The 25,312-nt window shown below is 35.3% G+C and overlaps 1 long non-coding RNA gene across 1 annotated transcript in view; it reads left to right on the top strand.

Moving 5' to 3' along the window:
• Window positions 1-20,313: 20,313 nt before the first annotated feature.
• The window catches only part of LOC130455637 (uncharacterized), a 30,189-nt gene continuing 25,190 nt past the window's right edge, over window positions 20,314-25,312 (top strand). Inside the window, exon 1 of the long non-coding RNA XR_008913739.1 lies at window positions 20,314-20,406. This is a non-coding gene — a long non-coding RNA (uncharacterized LOC130455637). The remainder of the gene's footprint in view (window positions 20,407-25,312) is intronic.

The raw sequence follows: 25,312 nt of genomic DNA, 5'->3' as shown, positions 1-25,312 counted from the left end.
TTAGAAGAGACTATTTGCAGTATTCCTTCCTAGTGGGAGGCTGAAAATGAACTCTGGGGACAGAGATGGATAAGGGAAGATTTGGGTTCAGTACTGGAAAAGAAAGGAGAAACAATGTAATACAGATGCAGGAAACTACCTTGTCACTACATTTAAGTTCTGCTACCACTTATAGGTGATTTTCCCCCTCCTGTACCAGGATGCAGTGACCATGGTCATCTTCTTAGCAATACTTCCTGCTTTGGAAGCCACAAATGAAAGATACCTTGCTTTACTGATAACAGTAATTTTCAGACCAAGAGTTCAGCCCATAGGTTCCTAGATTTGATTACTAAGCAATTTCACAGAATCCAGAGCTAAAGAGGATCTTAGGTACAATATAGTTAAAATCTCATTTTCTACATGAGGAAATTAAGAACCAAAGTGTTTAAGTGAGGTGTCTAAAGTCACAAATAGTCATTTAGCAGAGCTATGATTTAAACCTGTTTTCTGAATTCAAACCCAATGTTCTTTCCATTGAACCATGATTCCTCTCCTTCAGTATCCTAGAACAGTTGACAGTTCTTATATCCTCCATTCCCTGGAATTCTGATAATTAGTATTTTCAGAATAGTTATTGACAGTGCTTGTGGCTTCCTGATTCTTATCTCTTCATACATCTTGGTTTCTGTTTCAAGCATGTCTTTTGATACTTCATTAGGAAGCACATCTTGGTGGAGAGAAAGGAATACACCTTTAAATTGCACCTACTATGTGCCAGGCACTGTGCTAAGAACTGTCCTAATCTTATTTTATCTTCACAACAATCTTAGGATTTAGAAACTATTATTATCTCCATTTTACAGTTGAAGAAATTAAGGCAAACAACACTGTTTTCCCAGTGTCCTGTAGATAGTAACTATCTGAGGCAGGTTTCATCTTGAGTTTTTCTGTTTCCAGGTCCAGCATTCCATCTATTGTTCCACTTGAATGCCTGAATGGGCAGTGATACCTGTGATCCTTCATTATCAGAAAAAATGAGGGGGTTGGATTCTGGTCCTTCTGGCTCTAAGTTAGTCAGTAAATCATTCATTCACTCATTAAGTCAGCAAATATTTATAAATAAAATTGCACAGAAAAATGTTTAAATTATGTACTATTTTCAAGCTCCTTTAAACACTAGAGAAATGTTTAAATTCCTTAGAAAAGAATTTTATAGTTGGAAGAAAACTTAGAGTTCATTTATTTCAACACTTTCATTTGAAAGAAGCAAGTGAAGCCTAGAAAGGTTCAATGAATTTCTCCATTCACTTTATTGATAAGGAGACCCAAAGAGGTTTAAGTGCCTTTCTGAAGGCACATAGATAGCAAGCATGAGATCTGGGATTCAAACTCAGGTCCTATGATTCTGAATTTAGCAATCCAAATTCAATGACTTTTCCACTAAACAGTACCCAAAACTATTTGTTTTACTAAAGCAATATTTGATAAATAACTCTTCTGTTATGACTATTGTGAGAATCCATTTGTATATGAAATACAGCTATGTTAGTTACAAATAAGTTTTATTTAAAAATACATTTAAAGGATAATAATCTTTTATGAAGGATTCAAAGAAAACATTTGCAATCATAGTTAATATCTATACATGGAAATATTAAAAATATAAAAATGTATACGTATTACTAACTGAAAACTGTTTTCATTACAAAGTTATATAAGTTGAGGACTTTTGCTATAGTGTTTTCTTGTTGCAGGAAATCATGGTATGATAATTAGTTTGTCAGTGAAAGGGAGTTTCCTCTACAAAGAGAATGAAGCATTTCTCTGTTTTGTGTTATCTGCACATGCCTTTCCCTTTTTTTGAATGAGTTCAGTGGAATTTTATTCAAGAAAATTAAAGCCATTTTAACTTTGGGTAAAAGGAAGGGAATAAAAATGTGTTAAGCACCTATGATGGTCCAGTCACTATGCTAAGTGCATTAAAGATGTTACATACAATGTTACATACATACAATGATGCTGGGAGGAAAGTATAATTATTATCTCCTCTTTACAAAGGAAGAAACTGGAAGAAAATGAAGTGACTTTCCTAGACAGATTGTGCCTAAAGTCATCTCTTCCTGACTCCAGACCCACAGCACCATCCACTTTGCCACCTAGCTATCTATAAAAGTGCTGAAACATGAAACATGGAAATTCAATATGAAAAAAATTGAACTTTTCAAAAGGCATTCAGAAAAACATTACTTCTTTACACATCAAGATGACTGTGTAAGGTGCAGAAAATAAACAGTTCACTTAATAAAATTAGAATTTTATGTTTAGAAAAGGATATTAGATATGAAGTAGACCAATTTTTACCTTACAATTGAAGAAACTGTGTGCCAGGCAGACTGAGTACTTGCCCAGGATTATCTATTGTACAACTATGAAGTAAGGATCTTTAGCGAGATGGAAAGAGAACTCAATGGGAAGACAATGGACCAGAGTTCCAATTACAAGTCAACTACTGACCACTTAAATGACAACTGACAAATTATAATCCCTTTCAGCATCATTTTATTCAGAAGATAAATGAGAGAGTTGGATTCAATAATCCATAAAGTCCCTTGTAGTTTTAAAAAGCTATGTTTTCATCATTTAAATCATTTTGGCATTTAAATGAAAAGACATTGCAAAGACTTAGGTTGTGCCTATAATGTTAGACAATTTAAGAGATATTTGCATGGTATTTCATCTATACGTCAGTACTATTTTTTTAAACCCTTACCTTCTGTCTTGGAATCAATAATTGTGTATTGGTTCCAAGGCAGAGGAATGGTAAGGGCTAGACAATGGGAGTTAAATTACTCCTCCAGGGTGACACAGCGAAGAAATATCTGAGGTCACATTTGAACCCAGGACCTCCCATATCTGTGTCTGACTATTGGGCCAGCGAGCTGCCCCCACATACTTCAATACTTCTATGTACACTCGCTATCGATACAGATTTTGGTCCCTCCATGGTCCCTCATTCTATGAAAATCTTGTCCTTGATCTTCCAACAGTCATCCAAAGAGGACCCATCTGGCAGGGGACTTATTCTGGTTATCTTGATGTTTTATGAAAAACAATTGAATACATAAACAGTTAATTGATTAACCTCATTGTCATTATGAGATGGGTCTAATCTCCTTTTCCAAATATTTGTGTACAAATAACAATAAAGAATTAATTATTGCATTTATTATATGCTATTGATATGCCAAATATTTTACAAATATTATCTTTTTGACTCCATTAGAATCTCTGTCTATAGAAAGTTATTTTTAACATGCTTGGTACCTGGTTCATATTTTCTGTCTACAATAACATTCTTATGCTCACAACATTTCCCCAATGTAACCTTTTATTATGACTTTTGCAGCTATGTGACACAATGGATAGAATGCTTGATTTGGAATAAGGAAGAATTGAGTTCAGATCTGACCTCAGACACTTATTACCTTGGTGAGCCTGGTCAACTCACTTAATTTTTGTCCACTTCAGTTTATTCAACTGTAAAATGGGAATAATAACAATAGCTACATCATAAGTTCATTGTGAACATTGAAAGGTATTATGTTTATGAAGTTCACAGTTCCTGGAACAAAGGGTTTTATATAAATGCTTACTGGCCTTTTTCCCTTTGCCCTATTAAAGATATTAGCCTTTCTCATTCAAATACTAATATAGGAAGGCAGATAAAGGTATGTTTTTGAAAGGTAAAGATGACTTTAAAAATTATTTATTCCTTTATTTGCTTTTTACATTAAAATTTCCAGGTATCTCCTACCTTTCCTCCTCTTTTCACCTTATAGAAGGCATCATTTGACAAAAAGATATACATATATTAAACTGTTTTACCTATTTCTATTTATCAGTTCTTTCTCAGGAGATGCATATACACAAGCCATTCTTCAAACAATATTTCTCTTGCTGTATATCATGTTCTCTTGGTTCTGCTCCTTTCCTTCTCCATAATTTCATATTGGTCTTTCCATGTTTTTTTAAAGTTAACCTGCTTATCATTTCTTATGGCATAGTACTATTTCATCACAATCATAAGCCACAATTTGTTTAGCCACTCACCAATTGATGGCTATTTCCAACCTCAATTTCCAGTTCTTTGCCACCAAAAATAGAGCTGCTATACATATTTTAGAAAATACAAGTTCTTTTCTTTTCCTATTCATCACCTTAGGAAATAAACCTAGTAATTGAATTGTTTCCTAAAAAGGTACATACAGTTTTATAACTCTTTGAGCATAATTCCAGATTGCTCTCCAAAATGGCAGTTCCATCAGCAGTGTTTTAGTGTCCCCATTTTTCCGCATCCCCTCTAGCATATGCCATTTTGCCAATTTTCATTTGAGGCAGTCTGATAGATATGAGAAAATATGTCAGAGATATTTTAATTTGCACTTTTCTAATCAATAGTAATCTAGAGTATTTTTTCATATAGCTCTACATAGCTTTAATTTCTTTATCCAAAAATTGATGGTTCATATCTTTTGCCCATTTATCTATAGAAGCATGACTCATAGTCTTATAAATTGGCAGAATTCTCTATAAATTTTAGATATGGGGTCTATCTGAGAAACTATCTCTAATTTTTTTCATAAATCAAAAAATATACAAATAAACCTAATGTAACCAAAATAAGATGAAAAGCAGAAAATTGGTTAAAATAATTTCATTCCCACCTTCTCCCCAGCTTGATTCTAATAGGAATATGTCATTATGACTCCAAAACAATTTGCATAATTTCTTGGGTTGTTTTTCTCATTAGAATAAAATATCTGTGAAGATTAGCTTCTGTCCAGAAACAATTCATAAATTCCATTGACATTGCTAGAGGAAGAATTTGTGTTCCCCTATTAACACACTAGATTCTAAGGTTGTATGAATATAGTCAAAATGGCATTTATAAGATACTTCATGTTATCAGATCAAATGGGTGGTTGAATTGGGATTAGAATTTAAAATTATTGGTTCCCTGTCCTGTGCTTGGTCCAGCAAGCCAAGCTGCTGCCCAGCTGTTTATAGCTTATGAATGTAGTTGAGTAAAATTGAGTTAGTGTTTCACTGGACAAAACAGCTCAGCCTCTGACATACATATTTGGCCCAACCAGATATAATAATACACATCAAGTACTAAAGGCCTATTCCATGAGCCATCATTTTACTGATTTCCTGGAAAGCATATAAAGAGTATGAGTAAATTCAGAGATCTTTTATTTGATGCTGGCTATGTCTACATGGTCATTATAAGACAATTTTGGAATTACAGAATATCAAGTTTGGAAAGGACTTCAGAGGTCAGCCATTCCAACTTTTAATTGAACCAGTGGGTTTTATGGATTTTATGACTCTCTTGGTCAAACTAATTTCTGGTATCAATAACAACAATACAATCAAAAAGACTGATGTAAATTATATGTGAAATATACAGAGAATGGGACTCTTACCATCATGGTCCCAGAGCACAGAGCTTGCCCTCCAGGTATAAAATAATATGGGAAACAGGGGAAGGAACAGTGAGACTTTCCCCATGACACTTGTATGGCTGCTGATGTTCAATTGTTTGTCTTAGTTGTAGGTTAGAATTTCTCTGAAGGATCAATGCCTGACTCAGAAAGGGAAGGGTTAATGAGGAAAAGGAAGGGGACATAGCAGAAGACATCAATGAGTCAAATTCTAGGCATCATTCTCAGGGATAGAGTTGGTGAGTTTAGACTTATAGAGGTAGTTGGTTTTGAGTTGGACACAAGGTCAACGATTGACTGTTCTGGGGAAGATTAGATATAGCTCATCTTCGCCAGTACCTACCTACACATTTTTTGTGGTGATACCACATTTGTAAGGGTTACAACATGTCATTTCCACTCTAAAAAACAATAGTACTCCCTTTTGGAGACTACTTTTATAGGTGATTTTTTAATGGAGCTATTAATTTTTTGGATGCCTTAAAATTATTTTTAATTTTTTCAGAAGTCAATATAATTTATAATAATTGCTTTCTGAAATTTTATAATCCACTCTCTTCCTCTCCCCCTTCACTTCTCTTGCCCCAAGACAATGATATAGGTTATACAAATGTTGCCATACACTACGTATATCCATGTTTGTCCTGTTGTGAAAGAATTCATATTTCTTATATTACAGAAAAATTCATGGAGGACATATAATGAAGAACAAGTATGCTTCAATCTTCATTCAGACTCAATCAGTTCCTTCTATGGCAGTTGATTGTCATTTCTGCCATGAGTCTCTTAGAGTTGTCCTGGATTCTTGCATTGCTCAAAATAGTTAAATCATTCACAGTTGATTATTGTACATTATTGCTGTTATTGTCTACAATGTTCTGGTTTTGCTAACTTTATTTGCATCATCTCACATAGGTCTTTCCAGGTTTTGTTGTTTGTTTTTTTTTAGATCATCTTGTTTGTCACATCTTATGGCTCAATATTATTCCTCACAATATATTGTATCTTCAACAGCCTTTAAAACAATCCAAAGTTAGATCTTCAGTGATTTGCAAGCATAATTCTTTTTTTCCTTTTCTCTGAGTCCAAAATGGCTAAATTGTCTTGTTGTCTCTGAGGCAATATTTTTAAGAAGGTCAGAGCAAAGGTATAACAGAAGCGAATGCAAATTTATGAGTTCCTGCTCTAAGCATTTGTAAGCTTAATCAGAATGCTGCAGAATAAGGTGTGTTTTTGCTCATGGGAAGCCAGTACGATTATTCATTGGTACTTGATTTTTATCCTGAGATTTTCTCAACAATTCTAATATCATATTCTGTTACATGGGAGTTTTCATTACATTGCAAAACCCGAGTACTTTTCGCTTCATTTATGAACATAATCTAGAAGAAAAAAATATTGTATCTTTGGTGCTCCTAGGAGATGGATTTTGTTCTAACTTCATTGCAAAGAAATGTGATAGAATGGGGAAAAATTCATAGAAAGAAGCACTTAACAGAAAAATAAAAGATAAATGAGGAGAAAATGAGTAAGGATATGGAAAGAAATATCTGTGCTCTTAGTTTGATGATGTTACAAAGGGCATTAGCTATTCAGGTCTAGCACAGCAACTGCCCAGGCACCACCAGACTAAGGCCACAGGGGCTTCACCAAACCTTGACTTTACTTGTCTTTGAAGTTAGCTCTGGGTTTATTGCTCTGTGGCTGCCTGTCTCCTCAAAAAGGAACTGTGGTAGCTGCTATCCTGCTGCTTCAGTATCTCAGGAAGGGAAGATGCCAGCTGCCTTTTGACATCTCACCAGGCCATATAACAAAGGAAAGAAGACAACATGAGGAGGGTGCCCCATTTCAGATACAAGTTTTCCTAGATGGATTAGAATTTAAGGCTTAGAGTCTAGTGAGACAAAGGATATTCCTGTCATCTTCTAGAGATAAAAAAAAAATCATCCTTATATTTTGAAGCCAATAGTAATAACAGATGTGAGGAGTAGAGTTTGCTCAGGAGCCACTTAAACATGTCATAATGACCCGCAGGAAGCCATCAGAGAAATTTGTGGTTCAGTTGAAGTGGTATATGGGAAAGAACTAATCCCTTTGATAAACACATCCAAAAACAGGTCCACCTTAATCTTCAGATGCTTGACTGGAATGCCAATAAATGCCAAATACTTGTTGATTGACTTGTTGATTGATGTACTCCAAATGGGAATAAATAGGCCAACAGGATGTTACAATGGAATTTCAAACAATTCAAGGTAATCAGACAAAGAATGCATAGGTGGAAACTATTGTTGAGAAAATTATATGTAACATATATAAACTTGAATTTATTCTTTAAATTTCTACTTGCACAGTCAAGTTAGGTGCCATTATTATTCCTGTTCAATGGTATAAGCAACCTTGAGGTTTAAGTGGGGTTTTCTATAGCTCAAAAGCTTTCTTTTTTCTTTTTTATACATATGAAGTTATGCAAAATGCATTTCCATATGAACCATGTTGGAAAAGAAAACACAAACAAAATATGCAAAAATTAAGAATAAAAATAAGGTTTCAATCTACATTCACAGTTCCATGGGCGGGGGGGGGGTAACATTTTTCATTATGGGTTCTTTGGAATCATCTTGGTTCATTGTTTTGATTAACATAGCTATCTATGTCTGTCACTGTTGATCATCCTTGCAATATTGCTATCACTGTGCACAATGTTCTCCTGGTTTTGTTCACTTCACATTGCAGGAGTTCATTTAAGTCTTCTCAAGTTTTTCTGAAACCATCTTCCTTTTTTGTTTGTTTTTGTATCACTTTTATTTCTGAATATATACTGTTGGTGTCATGGGAAAAGAAATTAATTTATTATAAATATACCTCAGATCATCTCCCACCCTAACCACTTACTACTTTTGTGACTATAAACCATTCTACCTCTCCTACCCAACGTATTTCCCTTTATAAACTATCAAAAGTTGGATTAGAGTTTCTAAGGTCCATTTTAACTCCAGAACTAGGATTTCTACCCAGTGAGTCAGCTGTCTTAAGAGAGAATCAAATGGATAGAAGAGATAAAAAAGGCATTTCACTAAAACTAGACAATACTCAGGTTTGACAGTATATTATTTATTCTTTAACTGTAGTAATTTTAGCCCTACTCCCAGACTCTGAAAGTATACTTTATCATTAGAAAGGTGAGTTTTGAGGGGAGAAACAATGGAAACCCAGAAGGTTCTAATTAGGGGACACTGCTCAGGTAGAGTATACTATGGGAAGGGAGCATGGGTGCTGAAATGGGAAGAGGACCCGTTAGTGAAACTTGGTATGTAAAATCCTTGAAGATAGACACTATTTTACACTTTTAGCAATTAGAAGAGTCCTGGAATAATGTCTGTACTTGATAAATGCTTGTCAGGTTATAGTGTGGTATATTGTAGTTTAATGGTAAAAAACAGAATTAGTTAGTATTAATGTTGCATTCTTTTGAGTTGGGTTGGGTTTTGTTTCATTGATTTTCAATAGGGTTGGATTTTGTTTGAATTATATTGTGGATTACAGTATAGTATAGTATAGTATAGTATAGTATAGTATAGTATAGTATAGTATAGTATAACATATAGAATAGTATAGTATAGTACAGTAGTAGATTGGCTTAGATTGGATTGGAAAGTATGAGGAGTGATGGGATAGGATGAGATGGTATTCCATTTTATTCTATTCCATGTATTTGGAGTAGAATTGAATTGAGTTGGATTTTAGGGATTGGATTAGATTCCTAATTTTCATACAATCAGTTATTAATTTAACTAGTTGGCACTGAAAGTCTTCCAGAGGCCCCTCAGTATGGCAAATGGAATTGGGGCTAGAGGAAGAAAGAAGAGAACAAAAGAAGTGAAAGGAAATGAGATCATAGTTTTAGTGCTGGAAAGGATTTTGGAGGCCCTTGAGGTCAACCCTCTCACTTTAATGATAAGGGTCCTGTGACAAAGAGAAATTAAGTAAATTGCCTAGATTTGCATATCTCATAATTGTCTGAGGCAAGATTCAAATCCATTTCTTCTTCACTACAAGAGCAGTGCTTCACAATCTAATTGAGAAGAAAAGAACAAGGTCAACCCTCTTCCCACTCCAATTCCTCTGCTTTCCTCATGTTTTCAAGAAGAATGGTCTAACAATACATCTATGGTTTCTATTTGCCTCCTGTATATTTCTCACATTTACCTCCCAACAGGGAGAATCAATACAACACTATGGAGGTTATCTTCTTTTCCTTTTAATATTTCTGAATGTCTGTTCAGTACATATCTTCTTCCTCCCCATCCTTGGTGATATCTTGGGCACATCATCATAGGAACATAAGTTTGATTCTTCTCAGATTACACTCTTCCTTGAATCATAGACAATGTATCATTCAATACTAGAGATGAAGTTGATACTCACTGACACTGTATTTTTAATTTAAAAAATTCATATATTTTTCCAGATTACATAAACATATGTTTTCAAAATCATTTTCTGACATATTGTGATCCCCATTTTCTTCCTCCTTTCTCTCCCCCCATCCTCCCTGACATAACAGGTAATATGATATATGTTGTACAAGTACTATCAGTCAATACCTAATTCCAAGCTCTACATGTTGGGAAAGACACATTATTTATACTAGAGAAAAAAAATCATGAAGGAAATTAAGTGAAGAAGAGCATACTTAAATCCACATTCAGACTCTGCCTTCTGTGGTGGTGGATTATATAATTTCTTGTAGCACTGTAGTATTTCATCACAACTTATTTAGCTATTCCTAATTGATATGCCTACCTTTGATTTCCAATACTTTTCCAAGACAAAAAAACGCTGATATAATTTCTTTTGCACAAATATATTCTTTCCTCCTTTCTTTGAACTCTTTGTTATATAGACCCAGTAGTCATACTACTGAGACAAAGGATATGCACAGTTTTATAGTCCTTTGGATGTAATTCAAAACTGTCCTCCAGAATGGTTGTACTAATTGATGCTTCTACCAAGCATCAGGGTATCAATTTTGTCATATCCCTTCTAAAATTTGTCATTTTCCTTTCCAGTTATATTAGCCAATCAGATATGTGTGAGGTAGTACTTCAGTGTTGTTTTAGTTTTAATTTCTCTTATTAGTAGTGATTTAGAGAATCTTTATGTAAATATTAATAGCTTTGATTTCTCCTTCTGAAAACTGCCTATTCATTTCCTGACACCATTTATTAACTGGGAAATGACCCATCTTTTTGTTCTGTATTTTTTTTCCAAAATTGAGTCTGTTTCCTATGTATTCAAGAAATGAGGTCTTTATGAGAGGAAACTTTAGGTAAAAATTTTCCTCTGAGTTTCCTATTTTCATTCTGATTTTTGGTGGCATTAGCTTTGTGCAAAATCTTTTCAGTTTCATATAATCAAAATGATCTTTCTTCCTGTGATTGTCTTTTGTTGTCTTTTATTGTCACAAAGTTTTCACTTATCTGTAGATGTTATAGTTAAAATTGTCAATGATCCCTTAATTTAATTATTAAATTACTTAATTAATTGATTGATTGATTTAACATTAAGTATAAGAAAAGGTTTGGGATCTTGGAAGGAAAATAAACTTGAAAGAGCTGCAAGATTTCTACAGCAATGGGGGACTGGCCAAAAGGAACAAAGAACTTTGGAGAGAGAGCTGACCCAAGCAGTTGGAGAGAATCTTCCTTTGGAAACACTCACACCAGAGAAGTAGGCTCCAGCTAAATCTCCAACTCAGTGATCTCTCTCCTTGTGATTCCTAATCCCAAAATCCCCCCAAGAAGACAAGCCAATAATGGACAGGACTTGATATATAAGCGGTCCATCAATCTCCTTGAACCTTGAACTTGAGGATACTCATTGAATAGCCAAGAAACCAGGGTTTCTTTCCCTGGCCTCTAGGGGTTCAGGTTGACCAAGACCTGATTTGCCTTACTTTAGGGGGGAGGGTATTAGACAGCTAGGGACCCCTTCCCGCTCCTCCGCTCCTTAACCTCAATTTCCTATGCTTTCATCTGCTCTGTCCCTTTTTTCTTTTTCCCTCAAATAAATTCAGTTAATAGAACCCAGAGACTGACTCCAGCCTTTACTAGAGGGAAGCCTGAGATTGAGAGGGAGAGAATTGACATTTCTCTCCCCAGAAAGAAAGAGGTTTATCACCACAAGCCTCTTCAAACAAGATCCTCAGAAAACCCAGTAGTTAGGAGTCAAGGCTGCCACGGGCGGGGCAGTGGGGGCTTGTCAGGGAGAATTTAGGGGGTAAAGACAAACTCCTCCTCTCTCTCTTGGCTTATCAACATCATTTCTTCACTCTGTCCCTGCCTTAAAAGGAAGAAGCTCCATTTCCATTCTCCCCTTTTCCCCATTATATTACATAAGATATCACCCTTTATGCCTAATTTGTGTTCTCACTCTGATCTCCTCTAGGTCTATGGAATGAAATGTTGGTCTCTATTTAGTTTCTGCCAAACTGTTTTTCGGTTTTCTCAGCATTTTTTTCAAATTGTGATTTTCTTCCAGAAGCTTAGAATTTTGTGTTAACCAAACACTGGATTACTATAGTCATTTGCTACTTTGCATTGTGTACCCTATTCTACTGATCCACCACCCTATTTCTTAGCCAGTACCAGATTGTTTTGATAATTACCTCTTTGTCATATAATTTGAAATATGGCACTACTGGACTGTCTTTCTTCATATTTTTTCATATTTATTCCATTCATGTTCTTGATGTTCTTCCAGATAAATTGTTATTATTTTTTCTAGTTCTATAAAATAATTTTGGGCACTTTGGTTTGACATGGAATAAATAAATAGAATTAGTTAGAACTGTTAATTTTCTTTTATTGGCTTGGTCTAACCATAAGCAATTTATATTTCTCCAATTGTTTAGACTTGGCTTTCTTTGTGAGACATGTGTTTTGTAATCAGGTCCCTGTGTTTGTTGTGGCAGGTGGATTCCAAAGTATTTTGTATTAGCTGTCATTATGTTAAATGGAATTTCTCTAATTATCTCTTCCTGTAAGGTCTTCTTGGTAATGTATAGAAATGCTGATGATTTACATGGATTTATTTAATATTCTGAAACTTTGAAAGCTGTTGATTATTTAAACACGTTTTTTAAGTTGATTCTGTCAAATTCTTTAAGTAAACCATCATATCATCTGCAAAGAGTGATAGCTTTATATCTTAATTGTTATGCTCCTTAATGAAATTGTTGATTCATCATTTAGGATTAGATTGTTTGGTTTTATTTAACTTTTAATCTTTCTTTCCATAGAACTTTATTAAATATTATTTTATTGCCTTATGGTATGGAATTAATGCATTAGTATTTCTACTTTTCTGCAATTGGTTGTGAGATTTTTATGCATTAATTTTTTACCTATGAATTTTTGTGAAGGTGCCATACACATCTAAAAAAAGATATTCTTCTCTCTATTCCCATTCAGTTTTCTTCAGAAATCTATCAAATCTAACTTTTCTAAAGTTCTATTCAGATCCTTGACATCTTTCTTATTTATTTATTGGTTAGATTCATCTATTCTTGAAAGAGGAAGGTTAAGGTTCTCCACAGACATAGTTTTACTGTTTGTTTCTTTGTATAAATCATTTAACTTCTCTTGTAAAAATTTGGGTGAGATGCCATTTGGTGCTTATGTATTTAATATCAACACTTCATTGTCTATAGTTCCATTTAGTAAGAAGTGATGTCTCTCTTTATCCCTTTTAATCAGGTCTATTTTTGTTTTTGCTTTATCTGATACCCTGAATTTTTTATTTGAGATGAATCATAATGGAGTCTGCTTATTTTTTTTTAATATATTTTATTTGATCATTTCCAAGCATTATTCGTTAAAGACATAGATCATTTTCTTTTCCTCCCCCCCACCCCCCATAGCCGACGCGTAAGTCCACTGGGCATTAGATGTTTTCTTGATTTGAACCCATTGCTTTGTTGATAGTATTTGCATTAGAGTGTTCATTTAAAGTCTATCCTCTGTCATGTCCCCTCAACCTCTGTATTCAGGCAGTTGCTTTTTCTCGGTGTTTCCACTCCCATAGTTTATCCTTTGCTTATGAATGGTGGTTTTTTTCTCCTGGATCCCTGAAAGTTGTTCAGGGACATTACACCGCCCCTAATGGAGAAGTCCATTACGTTCGATTATACCACAGTGTATTAGTCTCTGTGTACAATGTTCTCCTGGTTCTGCTCCTCTCGCTCTGCATCACTTCCTGGAGGTTGTTCCAGTCTCCATGGAACTTCTCCACTTTATTATTCCTTTGAGCACAATAGTATTCCATCACCAACATATACCACAGTTTGTTCAGCCATTCCCCAATTGATGGGCATCCCCTCGTTTTCCAGTTTTGGGCCACCACAAAGAGCGCAGCTATGAATATTTTTGTACAAGTCTTTGTGTCCATTATCTCTTTGGGGTACAGACCCAGCAGTGCTATGGCTGGGTCAAAGGGTAGATATTCTTTTGTCGCCCTTTGGGCATAGTTCCAAATTGCCCTCCAGAATGGTTGGATCAGTTCACAACTCCACCAGCAATGAATTAATGTCCCTACTTTGCCACATCCCCTCCAGCATTCATTACTTTCCTTTGCTGTTATGTTAGCCAATCTGCTAGGTGTGAGGTGGTACCTCAGAGTTGTTTTGATTTGCATCTCTCTGATTATAAGAGATGTAGAACACTTCTTCATGTGCTTGTTAATAGTTTTGATTTCTTTATCTGAGAACTGCCTATCCATTTCCCTTGCCCATTTATCAATTGGAGAATGGCTTGATTTTTTGTACAATTGATTTAGCTCATTATAAATATGAGTAATTAAACCTTTGTCAGAGGTTTCTATGAAGATTTTTTCCCAATTTGTTGTTTCCCTTCTGATTTTAGTTATATTGGTTTTGTTTGTACAAAAGCTTTTTAGTTTGATGTAGTCAAAATTATTTATTTTACATTTTGTGATTCTTTCTATATCTTGCTTGGTTTTAAAGCCTTTCCCCTCCCAAAGGTCTGACATGTATACTATTCTGTGTTTACCCAATTTACTTATGGTTTCCTTCTTTATGTTTAAGTCACTCACCCATTTTGAATTTATCTTGGTGTAGGGTGTGAGGTGTTGATCTATTCCTAGTCTCTCCCACACTGTCTTCCAATTTTCCCAGCAGTTTTTATCGAATAGTGGATTTTTGTCCCAAAAGCTGGGATCTTTGGGTTTATCGTATACTGTCTTGCTGAGGTCGTTTTCCCCCAGTCTATTCCACTGATCTTCCTTTCTGTTTCTTAGCCAGTACCAAATTGTTTTGATGACTGCTGCTTTGTAATATAGTTTGAGGTCTGGGACTGCAAGGCCCCCATCATATGTGTTTTTTTTCATTATTTCCCTGGATATCCTTGATCTTTTGTTCTTCCAAATGAACTTTGTTATGGTTTTTTCTAAATCAGTGAAGAAGTATTTTGGGAGTTCAATGGGTATGGCACTAAATAGATAAATAAGTTTGGGTAGGATGGTCATTTTTATTATATTGGCTCGTCCTATCCATGAGCAGTTAATGTTTTTCCAATTGTTCAAGTCTAGTTTTAGTTGTGTGGCGAGTGTTTTGTAGTTGTGTTCATATAGTTCCTGTGTTTGTCTTGGGAGATAGATTCCTAGGTATTTTATTTTGTCTAAGGTGATTTTGAATGGGATTTCTCTTTCTAGTTCTTGCTGCTGAGCTGTGTTGGAGATATATAGAAAAGCTGATGATTTATGTGGGTTTATTTTGTATCCTGCAACTTTGCTAAAGTTGTTGATTATTTCAATTAGCTTTTTGGTTGAATCTCTAGGATTCTTTAAGTAGACCATCATGTCATCCGCAAAGAGTGATAACTTGGTCTCCTCCTTGCCTATTCTGATGCCTTCAATTTCTTTATCTTCTCTAATTGCTACTGCTAGTGTTTCTAGTACAATGTCAAATAGTAGAGGTGATAATGGGCATCCTTGTTTCACTCCTGATCTTATTGGGAATACATCTAGTTTATCCCCTTTGCAGATGATATTAGCTGTTGGTTTTAGATATATACTGTTTATTATTTTTAGGAATGACCCTTCTATTCCTATGCTTTCTAGTGTTTTTAATAGGAATGGGTGTTGTATTTTATCAAAGGCTTTTTCTGCATCTATTGAGATAATCATGTGGTTCTTGCTAGTTTGCTTGTTGATGTGGTCAATTATGTGGATGGTTTTCCTAATGTTGAACCAGCCCTGCATCCCTGGTATGAATCCTACTTGATCATGGTGAATGATCCTTCTGATCACTTGCTGGAGTCTTTTTGCTAGTATCCTATTTAAAATTTTTGCATCTATATTCATTAGGGAGATTGGTCTATAGTTTTCTTTCTCTGTTTTTGACCTGCCTGGTTTTGGAATCAGTACCATGTTTGTGTCGTAAAAGGAGTTTGGTAGAACTCCCTCTTTACTTATTATGTCAAATAGTTTGTATAGTATTGGGGTTAATTGTTCTCTGAATGTTTGATAGAATTCACAGGTGAATCCATCAGGCCCTGGGGATTTTTTCTTAGGAAGTTCTTTGATGGCTTGATGGATTTCAATTTCTGATATGGGATTATTTAAGAATTCTATTTCCTCTTCTGTTAGTCTAGGCAGTTTGTATTTTTGTATATATTCATCCATTTCTCCTAAATTGGTGTATTTATTGCCATATAATTGGGCAAAGTAATTTCTAATGATTGCCTTAATTTCCTCCTCATTGGAGGTGCTGTCCCCCTTTTCATCTTTAATGCTGTGAATTTGCTTTTCTTCCTTCCTTTTTTTAATTAGATTGACCAGTACTTTGTCTATTTTGTTTGTTTTTTCAAAGTACCAGCTTCTTGTCTTATTTATTAAATCAATAGTTCTATCACTTTCGATTTTATTAATTTCTCCCTTAATTTTTAGGATTTCTAATTTGGTTTTCTGCTGGGGGTTTTTAATTTGATCGCTTTCGAGTTTTTTCAATTGCATTTCCAATTGATTGATCTCTGCTCTCCCTTGTTTGTTAATATGAGCTTTCAGGGATATGAATTTGCCTCTGATTACCGCTTTGGCTGCATCCCAAAAGGTTTGAAAGGATGTTTCGCCATTGTCATTTTCCTTGATGAAATTATTCATTGTTTCTATGATTTCTTCTTTAGCTAAACGGTTTTGGAGTATCATATTGTTTAATTTCCAATTGGTTTTAGATTTGGTTTTCCATGTACCATTACTAATCATTATTTTTATTGCCTTGTGATCTGAGAAGGCTGCATTCATTATTTCTGCTTTTTTGCATTTGTGTGCTATGTTTCTGTGACCTAATGTATGGTCAATTTTTGTGAATGTGCCATGTGGTGCTGAGAAGAAGGTGTATTCCTTTTTATCCCTATTTATTTTTCTCCATATGTCTATTAATTCTAATTTTTCTAAGATTTCATTCACTTCTTTTACCTCTTTCTTATTTATTTTTTGATTTGATTTATCTAAATTTGATAATGGTTGGTTTAAGTCTCCCACTAGTATGGTTTTATTGTCTATTTCTTCCTTCAATTCTCCTAGTTTCTCCATTAGAAATTTGGGTGCTATATTATTTGGTGCATACATGTTGATTAATGATATTTCCTCATTGTCTAGAGTCCCTTTTAACAAAATATAATTACCTTCCCTATCCCTTTTGATCAGGTCTATTTTTGCATTGGCTTTATCAGATATCATGATTACCACTCCTGCCTTCTTTCTATCAGTTGAGGCCCAGAAGGTCTTACTCCATCCTTTAATTCTGACCTTGTGGGTGTCAACCCGCCTCATGTGTGTTTCTTGAAGACAACATATGGTAGGGTTTTGGATTCTAATCCATTCAGCTATTCGTCTACGTTTTATGGGTGAGTTCATCCCATTCACGTTCAAAGTTATGATTGTCATTTGTGGACTCCCTGGCATTTTGATTGCCTTCCCTAATTCTAACCTTTTCTTCTTCGGCTCTACCTTTTAGTCCAGTGATTTACTTTGAATCAGTCCCCCTTGTCCCCTCCCTTGATGTTTCCCTTTTTAGTCCCTCCCTTTTTGTTCCCTCCCCCTCCCCCCTCTCTTTCCCTCCCTTTTTGTTCTCCCTCTCCCCCTCCCCCCCTTGGTTTTCCCTTCTCCTTACCCTTGTTGGGTAAGATAGAATTCAAGATCCCAATGGATCTGGATGTTTTTCCCTCTCAGAGTTGATTTCCCTGAGATTGAGGTTTAAGTAAACCCCCCCCCCCTCTTCCTCTCCTTCTTATAGGAGTTTTCTTCCCCTCCCCTTCCCCTGTGAATCTTTGTGTGAGAACCATTATTCTATTTGGTCTTTCTTTACCCCCTATTTATACATTACATTTTCCCCACATATTAGTATACATAGGTTGATATAAATGTAGTCCTTATAGAAGAGAGTTTGAGTAAAAGAAGATAACATTTTTCCCCTTTCCTTAATATTTACCTTTTCAGGTATTCCTTGCTCTTTGATTTTCGGTATCAAACTTTCCACAGAGCTCTGGTCTTTTCTTTGCAAAAAGTTGGAAGTCTTCTATTTTGTTGAATGCCCATACTTTCCCTTGGAAGTATATAGTCAGTTTTGCTGTGTAGCTGATTCTTGGTTGGAGACCCAGCTCTCTTGCCTTTCTGAAGATCATGTTCCATGCCTTACGATCATTCAGCGTAGAACTTGCAAGGTCTTGTGTGACCCTGATTGGCATTCCTTTATATCTAAATTGTCTTTTTCTGGCTTCCTGTTGGATTTTTTCTTTTGTTTGATAGCTTTGGAATTTGGCAATTACATTCCTGGGAGTTGTCTTTTGGGGGTTTAGTGTAGAAGGTGTTCTGTGAGCTCTGTCAGTGGATGTATTGCCCCCTTGTTCTAGAATCTCAGGGCAATTTTCTTTGATTATATCTTGTATCACCATGTCCAGTTTGGTGTTTATTTCTGGCTTTTCTGGGAGTCCAATTATTCTTAAATTTTCTCTTCTCCCCCTGTTTTCCAGATCTATCACCTTGTCGGTGAGATATTTTATGTTCTCTTCTAATTTCTTGGTGTTTTGGCTTTGCTTTATTAGTTCTTGCTTTAAAGCCTGGTTTTCTTTTACAGTTTGGTCAAACTGGTTTTGTAGATGCGTGAATTTCTTTTGCATCATTTCCCACTTTTCCTCCCAGAGGGCTTCCATCTTTTTGGTCCTTTCTGATTCAAATTCTTCATGGGTTTGTGGAGAGTTTCTATTTCCTTTGGAAGATTTTGGAGAATTTTCTTGTATATCTTCTTCTATCTGCTCTGTATTTTGTATTTTGGCTCCATAGAATGTGTCCAGAGTCGCCCCTTTCTTCTTATTTTTCTTGGTATTTTGGGGCTTCTGTGCTTCTGTGGAGTTTGTCATCTCTGAACGTGGAGGATTGGCTTTTCTTGTCTTTGTCTGGTGATCAGAGGCTTTAGTCCTGGGCAGATGTTGGTTCTATGAGCGTTCCCTGGGTTAAACTGAATATGCCTCACTGGAACTGGAATGGAAGGGTCGGACCACGAGGCCACACTCTCCCCCTGGCTCGATTTCCGGAAGTTGCCTTCAGAATCCCTGGCCGTGAGGCTGTTTCGTCGGCCTGTGGGGGGATGGGCTGCCGCTTCCCCAAGCTCCGAGAGCACAGACTTTCACTGAGACTTGGATAGCAGGATCCAGCCCGTGAGGCTGTCTTGCCCGCCCTGAGGGTTGCTGTTGTTTTGACCAGCTCTCTGCAGCGGAGGCCCCAGGCAGTAACTTTCACCCGGACCGACCAGCTCTTTGCAGCGGAGGCCCCAGGCAGTAACTTTCACCCGGACTGGGACTTGGGTAGAAGACCCTGAGGGTTGTTGTTCCTCAGACCCTGCTCTCTGAGCCCGGTGCGGCTGCGGCTTCCGGGAGCCTTGGACTCTGCGCTCCTACCCCTGAGGTCCGAGGGATCTCGGGTTCTGGCTTTTAAGGGGAGCCGTACCTTTTGAACCGGGTCCAGGTCCAGGAGGAGGGTTCCCAGGGTCTGTGCTGTTGATCGTTTTGAATTTCGGCGCCTTAGGAGCTTCTAGTTTGAGATCGGTCGGGAAGGGTTTTCCGGAGATCTGAACTTCAGCTTTCTCTAAGCCGCCATCTTAACCGGAAGTCCCGAGTCTGCTTATTTTTACTGCATGTGTGTTTCTCTGTTTCAAGTGTGTTTCTTTTAAGCATGTATTTTGGATTCTAGTTTCTAAAACATTCTGTTATCCATTTCCATTTTATAGGTTAGTACACTCCATTCACATTCACATTATGATTATTGACTCTGTATTTACCTCCATCTTGTTTTTTTTTTTGTTAATCCTATTTCCTTTTTTACCTTGACTCTGCTTTCAAGTCTGTTTTGCCTTCTTTCTTTTGTCCTCCCTTTTTATCATCACTTTTTTTCTTTTGTCCTCTATTCCTCCTATTTTTCTATGGGATAAAATAGATTTTTATTAATATTTGAGTGTTTGTATATTCAATACTCAACATATATTGTCTCTCTCTATAAATATATATGCATTATATATAATGTCATGGTTTTGAGTCAATTTATATGTCAGTGATGTTCTAGAGGTTTCTGCATTGTCTACCCCTCTTCACCTTTATTTCCCTCTCCACTATAAAAGGTTTTCCTTGCTTGCTGTTTTTATGTGAGATAATTTTTCCCATTTTCCCCTCTGTCTTTGTTTATCTCCTGGGGCATCCTTCCTTCTCATATAATTCTTAGAATTTTTTTTACATAATCCCAACAATTATGACTCATTTCTGTATTCTCTGTGTAGAATCTTTTTTCACTACTTGAATAGTTTTAAAGTTATTTGAATCTACATCTCAATTTCCCATACAGAAAGGTAAGCAGTTCAATGTTAGTGATTCTCATGATTTCCCTTCATGTTTAACTTTTAATAGTTCTCTTGAATTTTGTATTTCAATTAAACTTTATATTCAGCTTTGATCCTTTCATAAGGAATGAAAACATTCTATTTCATTAAATATCAATGTTTCCCTGGAAGGATTATACTCAGTTTGGCTAGGTAAGTTTTTCTTGGTTGTAATCCTAGTTCTACTGACTTCTAGAATATCTTATTCTAAGCCCTTTGATTATTTAAAGTTGTCCTAATTAAATCTTATATGATCCTGAGTGTGGTTCCACAAAATTCAAATGACTTTTTTTCTGACTAATTGAAGTATATTCTCTTGACCCAGGACTTCTGAAATTTGGTTGTTATATTCCTTTGTGTTTTGATCTTGTGATTTCTTTCAGGTGGTGACTGGTGGATTCTTTCAAATTGTATTTTATCCTCTGGTTTGAGAATAATTTGGTATTTCTTCTTGACAGTTTCTTGAAATAGGATGCCATTCTTTTTAAATTATGTCTTAATCTAACAATTCTTAAATTCCCTCTCCTTGATCTATTTTTCTAGGAAGAATGATTTTCCAAAAAAAATACCACATTTCTTTCTATTTTCTTCATTCTTTTGTCATCAATTGTTTCTTGATATCTTGTAGAATCATTAGCTTCCTCTGGCCCTGTTCTGATTTGTAAACAATCATTTTTCTCAGTGAGTCTTTGTATCTCTTTACCCATTGGACCACTTCTATTTTTTAAAAACAAATTTTCATCACTGAATTTTTGTACCTCCTTTTCCAATACTATTTTTAAAATGTTGTTTTCATTAGTATTTTGTGTTTCTTTTATCAAGCTGTAAATTTTCTTTCCACACTTTTCCTTCTTGCTTTCATTTCTTTACCTAATTTTCATTTCCCACTCTCAGAAGTGTGTCTAGAACATTCTCTCCTGTCTCACCATTTTATTGAATCCATGATTCTAGCATCACTTAGTCAAGATGAACCTACTTTCTGACAATCTCAAAAAGGTGTCCATTCTTTGTTCACAGTGGATAATTTATGTGAATTCTCATCTGATGAATGTAACAGCTTATTAAGTCCTTTAGGTGGGTTGATTGATCTATCCAATTAACACCCCACTTGAACAAATACAGGAGAAAGACCCTGCTTTGGAGTTGTGTCCCTATATCTTGTGGGGATATGGTTATATATTTTCTAAGATTTAGATTTGCTTCATCATATAGGCAAGAATTTAGCTCTTAGAGAAGAAAGATATAAATACAAAAAAGACCATGCTACCTAAGGCAATTGACTGTTGCAACCTTCATTCATTATCATTTACCACAAGTCACAGGGATTTGAAGACAATCCAGCATTTTACCTGCTTTAGTAGATGGTGAGCAATGCTTCCTGTGTAGTGATGAGGAAATGGAAATTTTTGAGGTGGAAAAGAATGTCATAACTACAAGACATATATTTCCATGCATGAATGGAATCAATTTTGTGAGATTTATCTTTCTGTGATGAAGAAACTCTTTGGGAATAGGAATATAATTGACCCATGTTTAGTTCTCTTAATGAAGTCTGAATGACATTACATTTTTATCATAAAAATGGAGCAATCTGAAACCATTTTCACATGAGAGCATTATATTTACTTTAAAATTAAAAGAGTCTTGTAAAGGCTTATTCACTAGTGCATGCTATTTGAGTAAGGAATGCTGATTCCATTGATTTCATGGGTAGTATGGTGTTAGATAGGTTAATAGCCAAGAGATCTGGTTTCAAATTCTGACTCTGATGTATATAAGATATTCAACCATGGACAAAACATTTCTCTTCTCTTTAATATTCTTGATTTGGTATGGGGATAGCAATGTTTATACTGTCTTAACCCATCAAATACTTGTGAAAAAAAGTTTATTGAAACCTTAAGAGTTTATAGAAATATAATTAGCATTACATTTATAAGGTTTGGAACTTGAGTAGGAAATATAGAAAACTGTAGTAAAACGTTGAGGAACCTCTAAAAGATTTTCAGTAATAGCAGGTAACATTCTATAATGGAGAGAGTCATAGATCAAAAAATGTGGGTTTAAATTTTGGTTTTCCTCCATACTATTCATGTGACTTTGGGTGAACCACTTAATATATGTTGGCCTCAGTTTCCTAATCTCTAAAATGAGGAGTAGTAAATGCTTTCCAAAGTAAGTTCCAGTTTCCAATTATGATGCTTTAAAACTTTCTATAGTCTATTGTATATTGTAATCAAATGACCATATCATTAACATCATCATATTATCATATGCCCTCCCCATGTCAAACTGAGAAAGGGTATACTAAGGGAAAATTAATGCTCATATTTATTTTATTAGAAAAAATATTTATTTCCGTAGGAAACTCTGATATAATGGAAAGAATGGTGTTAAATACCTACATATTCAAATAAATACATCTACGTCACCCTCATATATGTCATATGTGACATATCTCTTATAGGCAATAGAACCTTTTAAGGCAAATGCGAGTATACATATCTGTCTTTTAAATGCATTATTTCATTTGTGCCTTATGGCTGAAATGGAACATCCATTCTTCAAGAGTTAATATTTCAAATTTTTACAGATGAGTAAACAGAGGCTTTAAAGTTTCCCCTGAAAAGGTGACACATTTTCCTCAGTAGTCACTCAGCTAGCATCACAGGCTTTCTCCTAAGCTTAGAGCCCATGCTTTGCCATCTACCATTCATTCCATGATTCTGGTTTGGCCACTTTAAAACAGAATGGTAAAGCTTCCTTCTTGACAGTAACCAGGTCTTAGATTGTGTTCAATGGGCTGGGTTTTGTAAAGATTGATATAAAAAAATCAAGAAAATATCTAATGCCCAGTGGACTTAAGCATCAGCTATGGGGGGCGGGGGGGAGGATAAGAAAATGATCTATGTCTTTAACGAATAATGCTTGGAAATGATCAAATAAAATATATTTTAAAAAAAAGATTGATATAAAATTCAGACTCTTTTGAAATGGGGATGGAGTCAGAGAGACTTCCTTGAAAGCAACTAGTCACCTTGGTAATGAGAGAAATTCTATACTGATTAGGAGGAAAATAACATAGGGTTAGATTGGGCCAGTGGGGGGAAGAATGGCTTTGATTCATTTTTCTCCATCATTTCCTGTTCTGAATAGAAAGACTGAAGAATAGCAGCTGGCAAGGAGACTGGAAAGTTAGGTAGCTCTTAGTGGGCCTTGGGGGGATTAGCAGAAGGCATTGCCAGATAAGGTTGTTAGTGAAGGTGTTTGGGTAAACACCTAATTAAACACTCAGGGCCTAGAGGGAGCAGGTCAGAACAGAGGGATTTTGCAGCAAGTGCCTAAATACAAAAATACTAAGGTTTCCAAACCTCTGAAAGCACAAACAGCTTAGGGCGCTGCATCACCAAAGCTTCTAGTGGCTGCAGGGACTTTTTCACACCTGGAGTCCCACTGTTTCTGACTCTGAAGGAAGGGAACCAGTATAAGATTTTTTTTTTTTAAGTTTTGGAACACAAGAAAAAATTAAATTAGAAAGTGAATGACTACAGTTTTGAGAACATGTCCATAGCTCTGAAAAGCTCTGCTTCACCTGGTTATTTTCATTTCCAAGAGCTATTTTTTTTTAAGTTATAAGATCAGATTTTATTAATTAAGAAATTTTCTTAGTCTAAAAGGAGTGTGGCTGATAATTCTTAATTCTCTAAATCCCTCTTATCAAAAGAGGAGTATTGTATCAGATGATGCTATTCCCCAAATATAAGAATTTCCTGGGGTGTTAGCCTTTGCAAATGGAAGACAGATTGTTTCTGGAGCTTAAAGAAGTCCTAGGGACTGTACCCAAATTGTTAAATCAGGTAATACCACAATATCATATATGTAGGAAAATTTAATAATGATCTGTAACATAGCAGTGATGTACCAAATAACCTTGAAACATTTAAATATCAAAGGAATTTTCTACCATATATGGCAGTTCCTTTGCAAACGATTTATAGGAGGACTGGGAGGATTGGAAAAGAAATGCACTGTATGAGATTGCATGGATTAGCTGTGTTCTGTAGTGGTAGAGTATATACAATAATATTAAGTTCTAAATATTAATTGCCTTTATTTGGTGTTTTTTAAGTTTTGCAAGACATTTAATATATGTTAACTCATTTGATCTTCATAACTCCGTGAGATTGGGGGTTTTATTCTTATTTATAGATGGGGGAAATTAGACTTAGAGAGGCTGTGACTTGTCTAGTATTTGAGATCATACTTGAATTTAGGTCTTCAGGACCTCATATCAAACATTCCAACCACAAAGCTGAGCTGACTGGTGCAAGCAATGCATACCCTAATAACTCAGAAGAGGATAGGACCTCTTTGGGCTAGAGTAGTCAAAAAAGCTTCATGGAAGACAAAAAAACTTCAAAAGAGTGATGAGCTAACAAAAGAATTTATATACGCCACGAGGAAGTGGAAGAATATTGCTTGTGTTAGGAAAGAATAAAAGTGGACAATACATAGGGAATGTCTGGTGGATAATTTGGCTAAAGGGTTTTTAAGGGAGAAATGCTGAGGTAGGAAAGGTAGATTGGGGCCAAATTTGCTAGAATTTGTTCTAGCAAATTTGTAAAAAATTGTAAAAATTCTAGCAAATTTGTAAAAAATTGTAAAAATTCTAGCAAAATTTACAAAAAAAATTTTGTAAAAATTCTAGCAAAATTTACAAAAAAAATTTGTAAAAATTCTAGCAAAATTGTAAAAATACAAATTTATTTTATAGGAAATGTTGAATCATTGAAAGTTTTTGAGCATGTTGATGAAATAATATTTGAACATTAAAATGATATTAGGATGGAAGTTAGCAAGTTAGGATGGAAGAGAG

This window comes from Monodelphis domestica, chromosome 7 (assembly GCF_027887165.1).
Source record: "Monodelphis domestica isolate mMonDom1 chromosome 7, mMonDom1.pri, whole genome shotgun sequence".
NCBI lineage: Eukaryota > Metazoa > Chordata > Mammalia > Didelphimorphia > Didelphidae > Monodelphis > Monodelphis domestica.
The sequence above is the reverse complement of the archived record's forward strand: the minus strand, read 5'-3'. Positions and strand labels throughout refer to the sequence as shown.